Here is a 9,523-nt window from a genome sequence, read left to right on the forward strand (position 1 = left end):
TTGAGAAGGAGGAGAGGAGATAGGATGCGAGTAATCCCAGAAATACTTATTGAGACTGAGCCCTTTTTAGAGGATGAGCTGCTTTTACAGTAACTTGGCCTTGACACCAAAGATCAAGTAAAAGCACACGTGTGAAGTTCACCCCCCCAAAAAAAGTTGACTGGCAGAGTTTACATGGTGTGAAGAAAGTTATTGAAAAAGATTGAGACCTACATTTCCCACACAAGACCCTGAATAACTATTCACATTGTCACAGACAAAGACCATAGATAGAAAAAAAGCCCCCATATGGCTAGTCTGTTGTAGGGTTGATACCTAGCCTATTGTAGAGTTGCTAGCTAGCCTATTGTAGGGTCAATGGCTTGTTTATTGTAAGGCCTTGTAGGGCCTACTGAAGGTCAAGAAAGATAGTTTTACAATAAATGGTATAGGACTTAAAATGAGTCACATGGTACCACAGTGGACTGTTAGGGGGATGTCTTATAATCCTGACCACTCTTCCACTTCTCCTTTCCTTTCACAATACGTTCCTCTTTTCATCTTTCTCTTTCCCTGTTGTTGTAGAATAAATATGCAGACATACCTACATTCTAAAGAATGTGCTGCAATAGCAGACTTAAAGTCTGGGCACGTATTCATCACATCTCAGAGTAGAAGTGCTGATCTACGATATGTTTAGCCTATTGATCATATGATGACACTGTGAATTATCTCGTAATCTTTTTGGCTAACCACATTGGAACACCAATCTTTAAGGACATGAACTGGCAGTGGTTTGATCAAGGTAAACTGCTATTGTTTTCAGGAATGTTCCCCTATGGCAGGGACAGGAGGGGTGGAAGGAGAAATTAGTGGGATGATAAGAGAGATGGGAGGGGTGATAGGAGAGAAGGGAGGGGTGATAGGAGAGACAGGAAGGGCAATAGGAGAGACAGGAGGGGTGACTGGAGTGACAGGAGGAGTAGGAGATGTGGTAGGAGAGACAGGAGGGGTGACTGGAGTGACAGGAGGAGTAGGAGATGTGGTATGAGAGACAGGAGGGGTGATAGACGAGGGGGGTGATAGGAGAGACAAGAGGGGTGATGGGAGAGACAGGAAGGCTGATAGAGACAGGAAGGTATTTTTATTTTTTTAACCTTTATTTATCTAGGCAAATCAGTTAAGAACAAATTCTATTATTTCTTTGTACTCCCTGACGAAGGCCATGCAGCCGAAACGTGTCAGATTTTTAAAAACATTGTTTCTATTGAACATGCCATACTAATAAAGGCAGTTTAATCAATTATATGAAGAGTGGCTTGGTCCTCCTTTCTTTTTGATGACCAACTCACCCCTTTTACCAAAGAGCACCTTCTGTCTACCAACATTTACTATTGTGTACCTTAGTAGCGCTTCCCTCCCTCCTCTTTCTACTAGTTAAGCATAGCACTTGGGTGGTGCTTAGAGGAAGCAGCTCCACAGTAATTTTTTCTGTGTTTTTGGGGACATTTTTCAACTCAAACTATGGATTTTACCCAAGAGGCTACAAGATTTTCCTATTCCCATGAAGAGGGCCAAAGGATTATTACCACTACCTCATTGCTAGATGAGATGACAGCCACAGAGAATACTGGAATGGACTTAAACAAGGCTTACAGAGACTTGCAACAGCTTATGGAGAAAGATACCAAACTTGACCTCAATTCTATTACCTTGTCTGACTATTGGAGGAAAGGCCTAATCCCCAGAGGACTCTGTATTATGAAGTTTCCAGCTACTGGAGCACAAGGTACAACTGAATTTAGAGATAAATGGGAGGCTATTCTCAACAAGTGTTATTTTTACCTAATGCTACTTCTAATAGAAGAATCTAAAAAGGACAGACAAGTAGTCCAAACAGAAATAAAAGAAGTAAAAAAGAAAATCACAGAACACAGTGACAATTCCAACAAAGCACAATGTGATGAGATCTTGAAAGAGAAAGTAGACACATTCACTTTGACATTGAAGCAAGATAAGCTAAGAAAATTTAGAAGAGATGAAGTAGACTATAGAGATGGCAAGGTCTTTGCCTGGAGAAAACCAACGCGCAAGAATTCAGGATCACATCTGCAGAGGAGGAAGCCTAGATCTGTCTCTTTCAACCTTACAAGCAGTGACGAGGAGGATCACCCCATACATTCAGAGGCCAGCTCCTCCCAAGATTTTTTAGATCAGGAAGAGGAGTCACGCAGGTATCTCAACAAGGGAGGGAGAGGACGCGGAAGAGGCCAACACGGAGGGGGAGGAAGAAATCAAGACTATCCAACCACACAGAGCAGGACCAGAACAAGGCTGTGATCAACATTTCTGGAGAACCCCTTTCTGATGATTGCGTAAGGGTATTGTCTAAAGGACTGTCCTTTGCCCCCACATACTCAACTAATGAATTTAATACAAAGATTGACCTATTTCGTTTCTACAGGAATCTACATCTGAAGGCCTGGTATAAGCAAAACATCTCTCCAACTACAGACGCCAATGTCTCAGGTCAGGCAGTTTCTGTTCCCTCAAAAACACCTTTTAAGCCCAAGTCCACCTTTGTCCCATTGTCCAGAATGCCACACTAAATACATTTGCCAAGAAGGTGAATTTTGATGTGGAGAATCTGTTTAAGGGTAAAATTGACTCCAACCAATCACGACGTAATCTTTCTAAGATAGAGAGGGATGCAGTTGAATCATTGACCAAAAATGAACGGGTTGTGGTTAAAAAAGCAGACAAAGGTGGCGCTACAGTAGTGTGGAGTAAAGACAAATATGTGACAGAAGCCTACCTACTTAGCTTCAACCCTACAGAGGACCTAAAAATTGAGTTGAAAGGGATCCTCACAGAAGCTAAGGAGAATGGCTACATTTCAGACAATGAGTTCAAATTTCTTTTCAATGGCAGTCCACGTATGGCTTCTTTTTACCTTCTTCCAAAAGTCCACAAAAATCTTGAAAATCCCCCAGGCAGGCCAGTCATTAGTGGTAATGAAAGTCTGACAGAACCCATCTCTAAGTACATTGATTACTTCATTAAGCCTTTTCTGACGTCACTCCCAGCCTATCTTCAAGATACCACAGATGTGTTGAACAAAATTAAGGAATTGAATAATATAGGTACAGCTTCCTTTTTAGTCACCATGGATGTGGAGTCTCTTTACACCACCATTGAACATGAACAAGGTTTGGCAGCTATGCACCATTTCTTGAGTACCCGACCTGAAACTGAGATGCCTCCTACAGAATTCATTGTCTCACTGACTGAATGGACTCTTAATCATAAGATCTTTATCTTTCAGGACCGTATTTTTAAACAGGTCAAAGGATGTGCCATGGGAGCTTGCTACAGCCCTTCCTACGCTGGTTTGTACTTGGGTAAATGGGAAAATGACTTCATTTTGGATCCTTCTAATAACCATTTCTTTGACCGGATTATATGGTGGGGACGCTATATTGATGATGTTTGCCTTTTTTGGTCCGGCTCAGAAGATGGACTTATTTCCTTCCACCAATACCTTAACAGCATTAACCCTAACATCAAACTAACTATGGAGTACAGCAAGGATAACATTCATTTTTTGGACCTCGACATCAGTAAAAATGACAAAGGTTGTTTGCACACATCAATCTTTAGGAAGCCTACAGATGGGAATACCATTCTGAGGGCAGACAGCTTTCACCCCAAAAGGCTAAAAGAGAATTTTCCATAAATCCAATTACAAAGAGTCTGCAGAATTTGCGATCAGGAAACAGACTATAGTGTCAAATCTGCTGAATTGGAGAATCGTTTCTTGAATCGGGGCTACAGCGTCCAGGTCCTGAAAGATGCAGGTATAAGGGCTGGATTACTTGACAGAGAGAACTTGTTGCGAAGGGGAGTGCCTCGTGATGCATCAGAGAGAGTGTATTTTGTTACAAAATACAGCACTGAAGCAGAGAACATTAAAAGAATCATAAAAAATACTTGGGGAATCATCCAAAGTGATACGCTACTACACCAAGTCTTTCCTGAGCCACCAGTCATACGCTTTAAGAGATGTCCTACCCTTAGGGACAAATTAGTCCACAGTTATCTTCCGGGTGACTCTGAAAAAAACTTGGCTTGGCCACAAACTCAAGGGCTCTTTTAAATGTAACCAGTGCAACCATTGCAGAAATATTGCACAGAAAAAGTATTTTGTTGATACAGCTTCCAAAATGGAGTATTACGTCAAGCATTTCATTAACTGCAAAACCACTCATGTCATCTATAGATTGGTATGTCCACAGTGCAAGGTGTTCTACATTGGACGGACAAAGAGACGCCTTCAAGATCGCCTAGTGGAACACAAGTATGCCATACGGGTAGGCAATGAAGACTACCCCATGGCAAGGCACTACAAGTCCTTACACCATGGCAACCCTGCCTCCCTACAAGCTATGGGTATTGATCATATCCCGGCCTCTATTAGAAAAGGGGACCGTCTTAAACAGTTAAACCAAATGGAAAGTTTTTGGATTTACAAACTACAGGCCACTAAATACCCGGGTTTAAATGAAGATATGGATTTCTCACCCTTCCTGTAGGGTTGTGATGGGTACATTTGCTGTCATCTAGTGGATATTTTGCTCAATTGCCCTCAGCTATGTTTAGACTCTTGTTGTTCATGTTTTGCTGTGTTCTAGTGTACTATGGAATATATTGCTTTCTTATTCTTGACACTTCTCCCAGACATATTTAAGGTTAGAACTACCTTTCTAACTGTTCTGATACTTCTAGCTTGGAGTTAAATTTTTATGATAACATAGCTACAGTATTTCACTTTAAAGTGTGTATACTATTGCTTACTAGGTGTGTCCAATCAATTTTAACCACTCCCTCTTCAAATTAGGGTTAATTGGAAAAGCTGTTAAAAAGAGAACATTGTATTATTTCTTTGTACTCCCTGACGAAGGCCATGCAGCCGAAACGCGTCGGATTTTTATAAACATTGTTTCTATTGAACATGCCATACTAATAAAGGCAGTTTAATCAATTATATGAAGAGTGCCTTGGTCCTCCTTTCTTTTTGAAGAACAAATTCTTATTTACAATGACGGCCTACCCTGGCCGAACCTGGACAACACTGGGCCAATTGTGCGCTTCCCTATGGGACTCCCAATCACGGCCGGATGTGATACACCCTGGATCCGAACCAGGAAGTACAGTGACACATCTTGTACTGAGATGCAGTGGCTTAGACTGCTGCGTCACTCGGGAGCACTCAAAAGGGTGATGGGAGACACAGGAAGGGTGACAGCAGAGAAAGGAGGGACAGGGGGAAGGGTGATACGAGGGGAGGTGGCAAGGACGGGAGATGTAATATCACATGATTTCATGAGGATATGATTCAGCAATGAGGGCAGGTGTGGACGAAATGGCTTAAAACTCATACTTAGATATTATTTATTTTTTACTTTTGGGTGTTTTAAATGTTCTCTAATTAAGCTTTGTTGTACAATTAAAGGTCAAATCCACTGTATTTAAAACAGTCAGCAATAATCTAATGAATTCAGAGCTTGGCTAATTAAACCTGGGCTGAATATAGGCCTTCAACAACCATAAGATCATAATCACTGATCTGGCTTTCAGGTCTGTCTTTAAAAATGCCCTTTTTGTTACTAATGTAACCAGAACCATGCATAATGCACATTCATTAATAATGTAGTAGGCATTATAGAACATTTACACAGGTCTCATAAACAATTTCTCAAGCACAAGCCCACGTGGTACTGAGTAGCCAGCTAATATTTATATTTCAAGTTTAGTTAACTTGGATCTAGGTATAATTTCACAAGCTCAGAATTAAGTTAACAAGGCAAAACAGTTGAATTGTTATGAACACATCCTTCTGTCCATCTCCAACTGTTTGAACAGCATGCTAGCTTGCCCACTTTGTTCAGATGTTGAAATCAAGTGGCCTACTTTATTTCTCAGAATGAGAACGAGTTGCCGAATCCTTATATAATTGTTTTATGCTTATTGCACATTTATAAAATACAGACTAAACAGCTAGTATAACAATCTTTATTTTATTAAAATGCTGCTAGCGATACGTGGCACCGTAATGCGTGAGCAACAAACTGAGCATTTATTTTCCAGAATTAATGTTCAATGGTACATCTGTTTTAGTAGAGTCTGCTCTGCTTGAAATTTGAAGAGTTGATTTTTTTAACCTTTATTTAGATAGGCAAGTCAGTTGAGAACAAATTCTTATTTACAATGACAGCCTACACCGGCCAAACCCTATCCAGGACAATGCTGGGCCAATTGTGCACCGCCCAATGGGACTCCCCATTACGGCCAGATGTGATACAGCCCAGGATTGAACCAGGGTCGGTAGTGATGCCTCTTTCACTGTGATGCAATGCCTTAGACCACTGCGCCACTCAGGAGTCCGAGGGTATGGTTCAAAAGGTTAACTTCTCCTCCATTACAGTACAATAATGTCTCCGTGTGTTTTGATGTCCATATGACCGATTATTTTGGACCAAACCTCAAATGCAAATAGCGAGTTGAAACAGTTTATCAGAGGAAGAAGTGAGCTCTCATCTGTGTTGTTGTGAGTGGTAGGGGAGGGACTTGGGAGAAAGAGGCAAAGCGAGAGGTTTCACTCTCGCCAAAATCTGTCCAAAATAAGCCCAATTAGTTTCTTTGTGTTTATTTTTAACCTTGTCGCCTGCCTTCCCGCCTTTGAGACAGCAACTCCTATTTTTAGGGCGGAGACATGAGCATCTCATCATTATATACAGATCTCTGGTGTAAATGGGAAGGTGCACAGTGTCGTGTAAAAATCTTCCCAGCGTGAAATAATTCCCAATCGTTCAGACTATTTTGTGATTGCGACGACATGTTGCGACGACACCAGCAGGTGTTCCTAATGTTTGCTATACTCAGTGTATGAAGACTGTGTATGACATTTTCAATGTAAAGGTTGTACATGAAACAAGAGGTCATGGAGAAGGAAACCCTTCACCAGGCACCATAGTATTGTTTTTGATTTGATCAACAACAACAAAATGCACAATATGATTTTAAAATCAACAGTTTGCAAAGGACTTTTGAACATTCTGGACGTTGAACGTTCTGAAACAATGGCATGCTGTTACTGGGAATAACCTAATGTAGCAGGTGTAACAGAAACACCTGAGCGGGATGCCCCACTTCCTGGTCTTGAGGAGAAGAATAAAAAACTGATGGGGTTCTATTCTGCACTGTTCAACCAATCCAGTACATGTGGAGGAGGAGTTAAGATGGAGTGTCACCATGAGGGGATTCGATTAATGTGTAAACCGGGTTTAGTTAGACAGGGCTGCCTTGCCAGGGTGAGCTGGGTGCCACGGTCAAAGCCGACGGTGAAGTCGGCTGAAAACAAAAGTGACGAATGTCAAGCAAGCGTAGTAATAAGTTGTGATGGCACTGAATCTTAAGTGTTTTATTTAAGTAATAAAGCATAAGGGGGTGTGGTATATGGCCAATATACCACAGCTAAGGGCTGTTCTTAGCACGACACAATGCAGAGTGCCTGGATACAGCCCTTAGCCAAGGTGCATTGCTATTAGAAGAGGACTGGCCACCCCTCATAGCCTGGTTCCTCTCTAGGTTTCTTCCTAGGTTTTGGCCTTTCTAGGGAGTGTTTCCTAGCCACCGTGCTTCTACACCGGCATTGCTTGCTGTTTGGGGTTTTAGGCTGGGTTTCTGTACAGCACTTTGAGATATCAGCTGATGTAAAAAGGGCTATATAAATTCATTTGATTTGATTATAAACTGGTTACCAACGTAATTAGAGCAGTATAAATAAATGTGGTATATACCCGTGGTATATGGTCTGATATACCAAGGCTGTTAGCCAATCAGCATTCAGGGCTCGAACCACCCAGTTTATAAAGAAACATATATTGCTTTACCAGCCTTCCCAAGGAAAACGACTGAAAATTGGATAGAAAATACATGTTCTATGTTCCTGAATAATGATTCATGCTGTTTTGTTGATATTATGACTCAATTTTAGCTAGGCGCTCCTCCCTCACCGCTTTTGCCGGGTGATGCGAAGCCCCGTTTACCCCGGGTCAGTATAATAGAACTTCCTCCTTGTTAACAGCGATGCTCTCGTCCAAAACCAGAAGTCACATCTCAGGCCATCTTCCTTTTCCCATGAAAACCGGATGCCTCCGATTGTGATCAACCCGCTGAGGGTGCTCAGAGAGCCTGTCAGTCAACAGCGCATATTCAAATCAAATCAAATTTTATTAGTATATTACTATAGAAGAGGCCATAGAAATAACCAGGAAAAGGATTCATACATTTTATGAAACCGATAGCCCATTGCCTCATACCAGAATTAACATGGACCTGCCTATTCATTCATATAGGTATCTGATATTAGAAATCTAAATATATCTCTTCCTGCATCCACATGTGATAGGCCTGTAATCAATGGCTTGCACTTCACCGTTGCAACATTGATCATGCAATGGATGCATGCACAGTCATGAGTTAAATTTATGTCTATAACCTTACCTACTTTATTGGATAAAAATCATCGTCAAAAAATCATCAGCTCATTTATTTGAATATGACAGCCGGCCAAAGATAAGCTACCTCTTTTGAACTATTGATGTATAGTATTTTTCTGTTGTCAACACTTTCTACCACAGTACAGTAGAAGACCTAGAAGCATATGTCGTGAATGATGACCACTTGCTGTCAACATCTGCAGTGTTGCTCATTGGATTACCCCATATCATAGAGACGCAGTGGTGCTTTTCACTTATGGGGAGAGACTGACAGAAACAACCATAGATGAGTTTATCTGAGAGGATAGAAATCTGCAGAGGCTGGTTAAGAAAAGCGGTGGTGGATACCATCTGTTCAGAAATCATGACACCGGCACCAACAACCAGGTCAGAGAGCTTTTAGAGAAAATAGAAACCCGAATGAAAAACAAAAATAGCTGGTCATGGAAAAAAGCCGATCTCATCTTTGCAGCAGTGCTGATGACAGTAGTGGTCATATACAAGATGAAAACAACATGTTCTCCTCTGGAGAAAGCAGCAGTGCTAGCCAGTAAGACAGGAGAGACGCTGGGAAATGGTGAAGGATAGCATAGCTGGGAAGGCATTGCTTCTCGCAGCAGCAGCAGGAGGAACCATGTACGTAATCATTAACCTAATAATGAGGAGATAGAGGAAGGTTGGAAAATACTAACATTTCCCTCATATGAGAGGGTCAAATCAAATGAATGCTACAATTACAGACATCTGGTTGACTTTCTTTTTGAATATGAAGAGTATTAAGTTTATTGTCTCTTGTTTTACAGAATGGATTTTGTGTTTAACCAGAAAGACACAAAATGACATTTAAAAAGCAAAACATATTGTATCATTCAATAATGGACCTATGCAATACTGGTTGATTTGGTCAAATTGTAGTTTTGAGAGGGGATTTTGTGAATTTGTATTTAGAAAATAATAATTTCACATCAATATAAACATACACA

This window comes from Salmo salar, chromosome 04 (genome assembly GCF_965601325.2).
Source record: "Salmo salar chromosome 04, fSalSal1, whole genome shotgun sequence".
Classification (NCBI taxonomy): Eukaryota; Metazoa; Chordata; class Actinopteri; order Salmoniformes; family Salmonidae; genus Salmo; species Salmo salar.